Source organism: Dermacentor albipictus, chromosome 4 (assembly GCF_038994185.2).
Source record: "Dermacentor albipictus isolate Rhodes 1998 colony chromosome 4, USDA_Dalb.pri_finalv2, whole genome shotgun sequence".
Lineage (NCBI taxonomy): Eukaryota > Metazoa > Arthropoda > Arachnida > Ixodida > Ixodidae > Dermacentor > Dermacentor albipictus.
In genome coordinates this window covers 163,020,742-163,033,944 of record NC_091824.1, presented here as the reverse complement: position 1 = coordinate 163,033,944, position 13,203 = coordinate 163,020,742, and the positions used below count along the sequence as shown (strand labels likewise).

Genomic DNA, 13,203 nt, shown 5'->3' with positions numbered 1-13,203 from the left:
CGAGCACTAATTTCATGGCAGAAAACGCACAGACGCAGTTATTGATGCATGTGGAATATTAAAAGTAGATGCCTGCAAGTAAAACGGCGGTTGCGGAAATTTAGAAAGCTATAATACCAAGGCTGATTCAAACATAACCACGGTGGTAGCGGCGTTCGCATGCCCTCTCATGCGCAGCTGCACCTCTAGCGGCGGACTCTGGCTCTTTATGAAACTGAGATGTCTGTTCCATGACCATAAAAAACATGGAAGGGCTCCGGTAATACTGTAAATTTGAAAACTTTGCCCAGACGTGCAACAAATTCAAACGATGGAATCGTTTATTTCACCCTGTAAAGCGTGCACTGCCTGCTATGCAAGCGCGCACAATGCGAAGAAGACTTCTGAAAAATTTTTGCGAGTCTTTGCGTACTCCTCAAGCTGCGCTGCAGAGTTGCTATTCACTATAGCTGATAAGAACTCATTTTAAACAGTTGCAGCTCCTAATAGCGATTGTGATTTCTAATATCTTGCAGGTCTCGCATCGATAAGGTTGACTTCTCCTGCTGCTGTGGCAGCATTGGGGATTTACGCGTGCTCCTGACGCACTCGGTTTTGATTTCGCGACGAAGTTTAGTCGAAGCCCGCATGCGCAAGAATATTCCTACGCTAAATATGTTCGCAAGAGCGCATGCAAGCCAATCGTAATTTCGGAAATAATACAGGCAGCTGAGGTCAGCCAATGGAGAACAGCACAAACAAAAAAAAATGTTTCTGAATTCGGTCCCAGAACTTCAATGATGGAACAGAAAGAAAAAGAAAAAAACTATATATTTGTGGCACATGTGAGCAATGTGTTCTTATGAAGCCCTAACAGATCCTGCATACAAATACAGAATGCTGTTAAGCTTCGATTCTTAATAGCGTTAAGGCTGAAACACCTTTTCAAGATATTGCCCATTGCTTCAAGGCTCAATGAGCTATAGATGAAGCGGTGACCTTAAGAGGAAGCTTTAGCTCGGGTGCTCCTATCTGTATAACTAGGAACGGAGAAATCGTTTTTCTCGGCAATCGCAGCTTCAAATTTGATTGGGATTGTTGCATTTAAAGGAAAAAGTGTAAATCTAGTTTGTGTAGTAAGAAATTTTTTAAGGCCATTGGCGTTAAGGCCGTTGATGACTGTTAAATAACAACCGATAACAGTATCAATATTCTGCAAACTGCACTTGATAATGCATCTGAAGGAAACAAAGTGCATGTAATAAAAAAATTCCGGGGTTTTACGTGCAAAAACCACGATCTCACTATGAAGCACGCCGTAGAGTGTGACTCCGTAATAATTTTGACCGCCTAGGGATCTTTAACGTACACCCAATGCACGGTACACGGGCGTTTTTACATTTCGCCCCCCATCAAAATGAGGCCTCTGCGGCCGGGATTCGATCCCGCGACCTGGCACTCAGCAGCGCGACGCCCGGTAGACACTAAGCAACGACGGAGGGTAAGGATGTAATAAAAACCTGTGTGAAATATACGACTAATTTTTGAGTAAGACATTTCTGAAATACTTGTAAACATTGTAAAAAACACATAAACTGTAACGTTGTAAACTACATTTATCCGCTTTATATGCTCTAACGAACGCCAGCTACATAACTTCGATATCCGGTTTTGATGCAACCGCTACATATTTGGAAACCTCGTGTTTCAACTTTCTTTTGAAACCTAGCAATTTCAAAAATTTTCGGAACAAAGAAATATATGCCCTTCGTTGAAATATTGCGTCATTGCAGTTACTAGAATAACTTGCTCTGTCAAATACAACAACGGTCATTTAAATTAGCCACGCGTTTTTCTTATAAAAGTATTTCTGCGGGTTATATGTCTATGAATTGGAAAATTGTAGTTGGTCTCGAGCTAAACCTTCCTCTTACGGAAACAATTTGACCATCTCGCTCGAACAGCATCGACAGCCATAGTAAGGTGTCGCGCTGCGCTTGGACTCCTTGGACGGTTTTCTAACAATATAAGCGCGCGGCACAGGTTGGCGCAACGCTGCACACAACTCCCGCTGTGTAGGATGTAGGAGGAGCTGCACCCTGGCGGCTAACAGGCGTCTCACAACGCTGGCGTGATGAGTAGATTCGGCAGTGGCATCGCTGGCATGGCACCTCGATGGCGCACGAAATGAGACCGGCGAGAGACCGTTAGTCAGCGCTCAGTGAAATATTAGGTAACGTTAGCTTGACGCTCCATGCCCGTTCCACTTAGAGTAGTCCATACCTGTACACACGCGAGCTCAGCAGGAATGCGCTCGTGGTGGCGTGCGCCGCTCGAGCGATCGAGCGTGAAGCGATCGAGCGTGAAGTTGGCGGAGAGTCGACTTCGCTTCGTCGTTTTTGCAGCCAAATGCGCTCCGCGCCTCTGACGGCCCTCTAATAACAAGGATCCCTCATAAGAAAAGTACAGAAGGACCCTGTTGTGACCCTCCACGCTCTAGTCGCGCATGCGTCGTCGAGCGGCACAGCACGACAACGGCGCTGACCGTATATTGAGCGTCCGTATATTTGCTATCGCAACAAAAGCTGAAGACGTTTGCCGGGCTGACGATTGAAGTGCTGTTCCAGGTGTTAGCGGACTAACGCTCCCATATTCAGAAATTAATCTTAACTTGAAGCACATGATTTACTTTATTTAAATGACGCCGGTCGGGAACGCACCGAATTGAGCGTCCTCGGAACGTTTCCGCAACGCGTAATTTAGATCAAATCAATCATGGTTTTGACGTTAAGTCTAATTTCTGAACACTGGGGTTAGAGGTTGCTAGTCCTAAAACGCGTTGCGTTACCTATAATTGCCATTAATTTGTGCTCTTCGTTCTATATCTTCATATCTGCCAATGTTAAGCATGAGTCAACAAGCGACCTGTACATTTTCGCGCACTTTTGTCGTGCAACGTTGGTAAGCCATAAACAAAGATGGGCATGTTACGATAGACATATTCGCTATGGTTTTTATAAATATCACACACAAAAACATTACTGTGCCACCGAACTTGGCGCATTACCAGTTGACAACAAGAACCTGAAACCCCTAGTGGCTTAGAAGTTATTCGTGATATAGACTCGTGTAGTCACCACCCACTCGCAAAGGCAAGACACTTTGCCTCTGAATACTGCGTTTTTCTGTGCACGAAGTTCACTATTGCTATTGATGCTTCCATTAGTTTCGCTTTAATGCCTGAGTGGTAAATATAACAGGAGTCCTTCAAAGAAGGCTGTCCCGCTTAATATAGGGCCAACATAGTGCAAGGCATTCGCAAAGGCAACGGCTAGCGCTACCATCACATACGAGCCAATATACGCTGTCTGCAGAAATGCTGCATGCCCCATATAAACGGTGAGTGGTAGAAGAAACAAATTTGAAGGTCGTTTGAAGGGTAAAACACTGAACACTGAGAAGCAAATTACTTAGATCCTCTTTTAAAAGAATGATATTGACGTAACTCAATTTATGTGGGCTTGTCGTATTATTCAAAAAGTAATCAGCAACTCCGGCAAATACGAGCGTTACGAACACGCATTATTAATTTTTCCTATTTTGCTAACTTGCGTTTCCACGATCAGGTTTATGCTTTCTGCACTATATATGCAATATTTTCATGCTCCGGTTTGCCGCTCAACAAACTATGTGCCTACTTTGGCTTTAGTCACTGGCAATTGCATTTGTTTTAGTTTTAAACATTAAGGCATTCTACTCCTTTATGTCCTCTTCAATGTTTGCAATGTTGCGTGAATCCACACAGCCGCTGACTCATGGAAGTCTCATTAACTAAAAAGCATGCATGCTGCAGATATCTTCTGCAACGAATCGAAGCTTCAACGCTGCTTCAACTGTCCATTCCCAGCCCCATAAGCCTTAATTTGTTAGGCTCCTTTTCAGCACTTTTCCAACGCTCCCGCCTGACATTGTCTGAAGAAACAAAAGCCAGCCCGCTCAGCTTAAGTTTGCGGAAATGACCACAAAATGCGGCAGTTTGGGGCGTGCGCGAGAAACCTAGCGGTGTGGAATAAACCAGAAGCGCGCAGCGCGCGAAATGACGTCGCTTACAAAAGTGTCAACGCGGATGCGGTACCCCGCGCGCTGTATCCTTGTTTTGTTGCACTCGACCAGAAAAATAAAGAAAACGCGTCTGCATGAACCAATTGTTGGAAGAGTAATTAAATATGGCGAACAACGCATTTCCTTTTCTTTTTTCTTTTTTTCGCCAGTTTGCTTATTTCATCTTTCGCGCGGCCGGTGGTTGTGTACAGCACGCTATCGCGGCTTGTCAGTGTTCAATGTTTCGATTTTCCGCTGGGCGCTTTGTCTGCGCCAACTTCGCAAGCTGGCGGTGGTCACGAGAATGTACAACGACAGACATTGAGGAGGTGGTGCTTATACATTTTTTTTGTTGTCTTGCGTTTTGTCGTTGGAAGTGGGCTGCGTGCACAGCTCGTTTTGGAGAAAGCAGAGTGACATTGTTTGGCATTGCTAATTAAATATACAAGTCGTTGCTAGGGAAGCGCGCACTAAAAAACAAACAAATTGCTCGCGAGGTGATGGGTTTGTTGTGCGATAGCCTATTCTCCTGAAGCAGCCAATTTGCATACGTAGAGACTCCGTTCTGGGACCATGAAGAAGTCCTCTTTAGCTTACCCATTGTTCACCAATTCAACAAGCACGAAAACATCAAACCATTATACCCGATTACGCGCTAACCGATACCACAAGTATGCACCTTGATTTTTTACGCGATACAGGCCTTTCAGTGTCAATTTGAAACATGATGCCAAATACCCGGCATCCATCGAAAGAAAGAATGTAGGGGCAGTGAATGTGCTCCTGATTTTTCCTTTTACGTCATAAAAAATAAATTCCTCTGGTTTACGTGCCAAAACCACGATATGATTATGACACATGCCGTGGTGAGGGTCTCCGCATTCTTTAAACGTGCACTCAATGCACGGTACACAATCGTTCTTGCATTTCGCCCCCATCGAAATGTGGCCGCCGAGGCCGTGATCTCATACCGTGGCGTCGTGCTTAGCAGTTCAATGCCAAAGCCGCCAAGCAACAATGGCAAGGGCTTTTACGTCATAATCTCGCTTACTCTCGGCAATTATAAACGAATACATGTATTGCGCTATTAGGCTCTCGTATTCGCGAGCACGCTGCACTGGTAGCAAGCATGTTATTTCATTACTATCAAAGTGAAGGTATCAGTCTGTTCACCATCAAAGTCACTGTCTCTACATATTATACGCATTTCGGCCACACCTTTCCCACACGATGCCCATGATAACTTGATGGCACCTTGCTGCATCCTAATAATAATAGTAACGCCCCCAATTCACGGCTTGAAAACAACAAAAGAAGCTTTAGCGCTTATCGATAATAGCATTTTTTGAGTGAAAAAATGTTTCCGGTGCTGCACATATCTCTGTGTAATCGTTTATCGCTGCTAAAGACTGTCAGTTTTAATGGCTAAATATATGTAAGTATTCCCTTCTTTCATTTCATGATTACATTTTGATTGATAAGTTGCCTCCTTTGTTGCTTGTTAAGGCGTGGGTTTATGAAAACACAATAGCCAGTGTTTGTACCCCTTCTCGTTGCAGTGTTGCCACATTTTCCTTAAACGTTCTCGTTCGTGCATTTAATATATCTGAAACAATATAATTTTTTTATGTTCCTTAGATGACTGTTGGCGCAACGTTCCTGTCTCCAGAATCTATAACTAGCAAAGTTGGATGGATTACTTCATTTAGGTTTGCCTGAAACAAGATGCTCCTATTATCAAAACCAATATGAAAGGCTTCTCCTAACAAATGTCTAATGGAATGCTGATTAGAGCTACAGCATCAATGGCTGTGAAATGTGAAACAATATTCTTACCTTTGGTTGTTTGATCTGTAGCTTCATTCCTGTAAAGAAAATAAATGTACCAATGTGACACATGCTCGCGCTTGTGGAATGAAAATATATTGAGGATGTTATATTTTCTTTTTCAGATTATACAAAATTCGCATATGAATCACAATACTTATTTTGCATTCAACCTGTATGTAATTAAGATCTCGTCACTTGCGGTTTAGTTTTAGTAATAGTTATGTGTTCTGGGCCGCTATTTTGTATCGATGCCTTATGCCTTATTCTATGCTATTCCTATCATCCACCACACACAGCCGTCCGATCCCGTTGATAATGTGGGCAGACCGTCGCTCTGACCACTGGCCAAGCGCGAAAAGCGTGAAAGAGCACAGAATGGGAAAAGGCATCGCTACAATAAACCGGCCCTGTTCGCCTTAAGCTGGACAATTTTTTACACTATTACCAGACTGAACTACTACGTGACTTCAGCGGACTTTCTTTTAACCCAAGTCTAGGACGTTTATACCGTTTTTTACGGTGTGCTTAGCGTTTTCATTAACACGAAACATCCGTAAACCTAAGTGACTTTATGCGAAACAATCTGTCTTCTAGGAACCGCTCGGTACATGCCTGCCACTACATGTTGTTCTCTCTCGTTCGTATTTTCTTTTTTTTTTTGGCGATAAGTCCAAATATTGAAGTGCACTTTTTAGTCTTCTTGCTATGCGTTTAGCAGGAGGTCACCAATCGGTGTTTGACCCTGAGACTTCATTCTGTATGCACGTTTTACCACGTATATCTATATATTTATTATAATAAAGCTTCACTGATCAAATATACTGGGTGACCATATTTAAGTTTTACGGAATTTTAAAAAAGATTCTTTGACAGATAGCATAATTTTTGTCGTTGGGCTGCATAATTCGAAGACGCGCGCATTAGTAGCACGCAAAATGGAACAGAATATTCAACTAATCAACAAAATTTGACTAATTAACTTATTAATTAATAACCTTACGGCACATATCGAAATTTATTAATTGAAGCCGCGGCGAACTTGCAATACGCGTCCATTTGAAATTAAACTCCAGGATGACCCCATTACCGAGATATTATTTTCCATACTGAGTGCGAAATACATGGGGGTTCCAGTTACCTTTTTTTTTCCCTGTTCTTCATTGCATAAAAGAGCGTTATGTTAAAACGAAGTAAGTGGAACAACGGTGCGTTTTTACGGCTAGTTTCACTTTATTCTTTAGATTTGTCCTGTAGCTCTTCCTTTCCTCTATCCTTCCCTACTTCTTATGTTCCATTTCTGTGTTGCTGTCCCCTCCCTTCTGAAGAGTAGGCAGGCGTTCTGCCTCTTCCGGTAGCGATTCCGTAATCTGAAACCTGATCATCCTAGACACAGTATTCGGCAAGTAGTTGTTTTGCCACAGAAAAGTACACTGTCATGGAACATACGATATTCAGGTGATTTGGATATTCGGCTGCTTTACGCTTGCATTCGGTGCACTGCACAGTTCAGTAACCTCAAGTAGCAATGCTGACACTTTTCTTCCCTGCTTGCTTCTTCTCCTAACACAGCGCAGCCTCTTTGTCAGCGTTTGTGCTCATCGTTTTTGTTTCTATCTCACTCACTTTCTTACATCCCTCACCATCTCACCGGAAGTTTCATGCCAGTCCTGTCGCTCGGCTAACCTCTTTAGGTATTGTGAAACTTTTTCTATTTCTCTCCACCAGCACAGCATCATACGAGCAACATTATGGGGAACTAAGGCTATCCTTCACAGGTGATTATGCAGAGCACAGATTCTCCCTAAGAAGGTGTTTAAATGCAAATTTATTGCAGTGAGTGGTGAGCTGCGCAAAATGCGTGTGCTGAAAAAGAAAATTAAAAACGACAGTTTAATTTTGAACATATACCTTCCACGCGTCAGGTAATGCACGCTTGATTCCTTGTTGTGTGTTTAACAGCAATAAACCCTTCGTGCGCGTAAACAACCTACAATGGTTTCAAGAGCACATCAGAACAAAAAGAAACCAGAACACTCCTCGCAATTAAGCCAACTTTTAAGAAAGTGAGTATTACCATGACAGTAAAAAGAATAAAGCGCTAAAGTAGAGACGTAGTGTGTGGAAGGACACGAACAAAGTTCCTCGTGTTTGGCGCGACTACGTGACTAGCACAGCCGTGCTTTATGACCAACCTGACAAAGAAACCGTGGGAGCTTTAAAAAGCTAGCAGAACATCAAGAATGGAGTAGACGAAAGCGGGCGTAAAAAGAATTAAAACCCAGGTACAGCAGCCACTTATTCTTTTTTATTTGCTCTGAGCCACGTCACTTGACCATTTCACGCAGCCTCCTCTCCCTTCAGTGCGTTAACTTGGCACTTTCAAATCTTACATTGTTTTTTAGTTGCTCTCCGGTTTAGAGGAAGCATGAACAATGTTTGTGCGTAGTTTTGCAGTGTTGAGTGAATGAGTGAGTGAGTGAGTGAGTGAGTGAGTGAGTGAGTGAGTGAGTGAGTGAGTGAGTGAGTGAGTGAGTGAGTGAGTGAGTGAGTGAGTGAGTGAGTGAGTGAGTGAGTGAGTGAGCGAGCGAGCGAGCGAGCGAGCGAGTGAGTGAGTGAGTGAGTGAGTGAGTGAGTGAGTGAGTGAGTGAGTGAGTGAGTGAGTGAGTGAGTGAGTGAGTGAGTGAGTGAGTGAGTGAGTGAGTGAGTGAGTGAGTGAGTGAGTGAGTGAGTGAGTGAGTGAGTGAGTGAGTGAGTGAGTGAGTGCATGCATGCGTGCGTGCGTGCATGTGTGAGTGCGTGCGTGCGTGCGTGCGTGTGTGCGCGCGCCAATATACTACAAGGTACCAGGAACAATACAACAGAACCTCTGCAATGAAACATTGATTTCTAGCCATGCATAAGAAATTGAACAACGAATTCGACAGAGAGGAACCGCATTTAAAATTAAAATATAAATTCCGAGAGTCAATGATACTTAACAGCGAAAGGTGTAGTTCATACAGAACGCGATGATTAAAATATATTCAGAAACAGGCCATGCTGTCAACAAAAAAGAATTCTGTAGGGTGGAAGCCAATCCTCAAATAGTCGCAACAACGAAAATGCCTGCTGCAAGAACAGGCGAGCACCGCGCGGTTTCCTTCCGCCACCCATAAAAACAGTCGACAGCGGATAGCCCGTGGGAATACTCCGAGTGGAAAGAACGACGACCCGGCCCTGTTGTGATACGGTGTAAAGGATCGAAAGCCAAGAAGCGGCTCCCGAAAGCAGGGCAAGATATGCGAGGTTTTTAAACGTTCCCTTTGCTTGTCTCTTTCGGTCACCGGTGTAAGAGGGTCTAGGCGAGCGAACGGAGCAAAATGTTGGCTAAACCTAGCGGAAAGTGGCAGCCACGGAGGCGTGCCACGCTGAGAAGAGCGCGTGGCGTCGAAGCGCGAAAACCGGGTCAGGAACGCTGGGAAAAAGCAGTAGATAGTTTAGGTAAAGAAATCAAAGACGGTGTACGAAACGAGAGAGGGGTATAGTGTGCAAAAAAAAAAAGGAAACGACAGCTCGAATTCTCGGTCCGGACTCGGATCAAGACTGTCGTTGAAAGAGCATGGAAACTGGTAAGGTAACCCTCAGTTCTTGTCCCGGACAAAAAAGAAGCGGGAAGAAGGAATAAAGCAAAATGTGCGAGCGCGGGAGGGAGCGGAAGACAAAGGCGGATGTAATTCTAGCTGAGTTGTTCGCGTCTAGAGCCGAATCGACTGTATCCCGCGGGAATGACACTACGACGAGGTGCCTCGAAATACCCGAGTGCTCTCGGCTACACCACGCTCCCTTTCTTTATGGGCTGAGCAGTGAGAGAGCTTCAGGCACCTTCGTGCTTTACGATTAGTATTTTCTTGTGTCTAGATCCGCATCGGCGACTCGCACTGACGTCTTTATTCGGGACCACGGCCTCTAGGACGTCTTTCTGGTAGGTGATGTTCTGTGCTGGCAGGTCCCGTGATGGTGGTAATAAAATTGCGCAAAGTAGGACAAGAGCCAAAGAAAAGCAGTGCATTGCAAATTCGAGTACTTAAGTTTCTCATTTAGTTTTAATAACGTTCCATATCCCCTCAACTTAGTGGAATTTTTGTGTGTGAAGTTTCGCGGGACGAAGCTACGTGACACCACTGCCAGTGGCGTAGCCAGAAATTTTGTTCGGGGGGGGCTACGTCACTGGTCCGATGTGTGTATATATATATATATATATATATATATATATATATATATATATATATATATATATATATATATATATATATATATATATATATATATATATATATATATATATATATATATATATATATATATATATGTGTGTGTGTGTGTGTGTGTGTGTGTGTGTGTGTGTGTGTGTAGCTGCACGTTGCAGCTCAGCCTCCTCCTTAAGAGGAAGCTTTAGCTCGGGTGCTCCTATTTAAGTGCATGTAGAAGGGGTATTCGTTTTTCCCTGCAACCACTTCACCAAATTTGAGGATGTTTGTGGCATTTAAAAGAAAAAAGTTTAATTCTAGTGACTACTGGCTTCGAATTTTTCATTTAGGAGGTCAATTATTTATTTAAAATTGGCCAAAATTGAAAATTTTCAGGAAACGAAACTATCAAGTTTAAAACTCCGTGACTCAACAATGAAAAATGATATCACAATTATGTGAATTGCATCTAATAGTACATCTACAGCGGACAAAATAGATATGTTACACATGAATCTCAAAAAAATTTAGTATGTGGAAGTACGGCTTTTGCAGAACCCTTGTGCACAACGTAACCTATTCACGTAAGATACAAATTGACACAGCAAACTTGTCCGCTTTGACTGTTATAATAAATGCCGTTTACAGAACCACAATATCTGTTCTTCATGCATAGCTATTAGTTTGTAAACGTCGTGCTTCTATTTTTTCAAACTTTCGAATTTTCCAAAATATTTTAAACAAAATTCAGGCCCTAAATCGAAGTTCTGTTTCCAACAGACACTAGGATTTAACTTTCTCTCTCAAATGCAACGAATTTCAATAAAAGTGATTAGCAGGATTATCTCAGAAAAGCGTTTCTGCGTTTTACAAGTATTTGAATAGGCTGCGTTGGATTGGGCCCAAGCTAAAGCTTCCTTTTAAACAATTTATCGAGGGATCAAATACATGAATAATACCTGCATTGTCATTGCCAAAGATGCTGCAAACGAATTCTTGAAAGCTACGCTCTGTAAATACAAGTAAAATATGTATTTTTTTCATAAAATATTATACTCGTACGCGCAAAAATTGTGCCCAACATAACTGACGTCAATGCTTCCATGTTTTTTGTGTATTTCTTAAGTAAAAAAAATATCACACGAACTTTAGAACTATATCAGTTCGAAACCAGGAAAGCAGTGCATGCCGCTGATATGAAACATTAAAAGGCAATGAACTGAACAAGTTGAGGACAAATATGTTACTGAAACTTTGTCATTCAAGAACCGTGCTTACATCCTTGTATATATGCAATGGCCAGTGAAAAATCTCAATGACGCTGTCGTTTGTTCCAATGTACGCAGGAGTAGCTGTCCCTTGTCGTGTATCGTGTGTAATTGCACCGAAGTTATAGTCGCGACAGAGAGCACATATAAAAAGCAGGAGTTCTGCAAGATATATGAGGGCAAGTCAAATGAATGAGCCAACAATGGGGTACTTTATTTAAAAGTAGTCTTCATGAGTTTGCTCCAACGCTTCACAGTGGTCAATGAAATGCAGTGTTCAACATACACGGCAGTCATATGGTGAATAATTTCTGTTTTGGAAACACCTTCAGCTGTCAAAAATTTCGCGACACCGAGTTGTTCAACTTTTGAAGTGTCCATTATGTGACGCAACCATATTCAACCCAGTGTATGAGAGCATTAAAGGGCATTTATCTTCACACCTGCGTGTCACTTTTGTAAATGAGACATGCCGTTCTCCTACGCGCATGCCTCGCAGATAATGAACCGAACCATTATTGCGCGGTTAGGGTAGGCTCACTTTCATTTGACTCGCCCTCATACATTAGAAATGCAAAGATACAATGGGATATGCAAATGCGAAAATACTGCTTGATAAAGGACAAAAAAGTGTCACTGGAAACAAAGTTCACTGCATGTATACACAAGACTTCGCAACAAGATATTTAAGTATACGTATAAGTCCCCAGTGAGTCCATGTATGTAAGAAGAAGTAACTGTATATAATGCGTCAAACAAGGCAAATAAACATGTTGCACAATCATAATTTCACAGCATCCTAGATTCCGCCCCCATTCCATCCACTCCCCCCCGATGTATTGCGCGCGACGGAAGGCGGCGCGCTTGCTCCCCGCTTTTCTCCTTTGCGCACACAAGACTGAGCCACCATCGTCGGCTCACCCATTCCACCTTCCCTCCTACGCTTTCACTCGCACATACAGCATGCAGCGCGTGGTCACGATGTTATCGCCCTTGGACTTTATACGAAACATGAGGGCGATGGCAGGAATGCGCCTGGAGTGTCCATATAATTGCTTTCGCAATAATATAATAAACGTATCCGGCAACTGAAGCGTCCCGTCGCCCATTACGTTTCGCAAAAGAAGTATCAAAATCGAACTTTCGCCATGCGACAATTCGCTGCGCCGCAACAATGTATTTTTTTTCTGTGAGGCGGAGGCACCGAAATGAAAAAAAAAAACGCATAGGAAAGTATGTTGGCCAGAATCTAATGCCTACTTCGGGCACCTAATGGGGCTACGGAAGGAATACCGAAGAAAACATGAGACGCTTGGTCCACTGAGAACCATACGCATACTGCTCAGTATCCTACAGCGGCGAAAGAAGACTTTCCGGAAAGGTTCCGCTCAATGAATGCGGTGCAATCCTTCCAGTCCCCACAGTGATGGCGGCGAGCGACCATTGTTTTTTTTTTTCTCGTCTGCTAGCCAGAAAGCGTCTAAAGCTCTGCCAGGCGAAAATCCACTCGGCCAGAGCAAACCGAACGCGCACCGAAGTGAACCGCACGGTGGTCGGTGCCATACGAGAAAAACGTATGCGCTCTGGCTGGCTCTGGCAGCCCGCGGGTAGGGTAGCGAGAACAAAAAAAATTGAAGAGGCTCAATGTGTCCTCGCGAATAAAATTCAAAGTAGAAAAAATAAATAAGAACGTAGTTACTTTGGCTGGCTTTAGTGTCTTGACATGGATGTTCTGGCGTAGGTTAAAAAAAAATTTTGATATTTTTTTTTATGTGACATGACGGCACAAATGAACCACC

The 13,203-nt window shown here is 43.1% G+C and overlaps 1 protein-coding gene across 5 annotated transcripts in view; it reads right to left on the bottom strand.

Moving 5' to 3' along the window:
* Positions 1 to 13,203, bottom strand: part of LOC135899974 (irregular chiasm C-roughest protein-like) — an 872,345-nt gene that overhangs the window by 346,660 nt on the left and 512,482 nt on the right. For 4 of the 5 annotated variants that reach the window (XM_065429388.2, XM_065429392.2, XM_065429391.2 and 1 more), the window contains one exon: positions 5,917 to 5,945. The exons of the other annotated variant lie outside the window; for it this stretch is intronic. The gene's annotated coding sequence lies outside the window, so the exon portion shown is untranslated. The remainder of the gene's footprint in view (positions 1 to 5,916; positions 5,946 to 13,203) is intronic. 5 annotated transcript variants of the gene reach the window in all.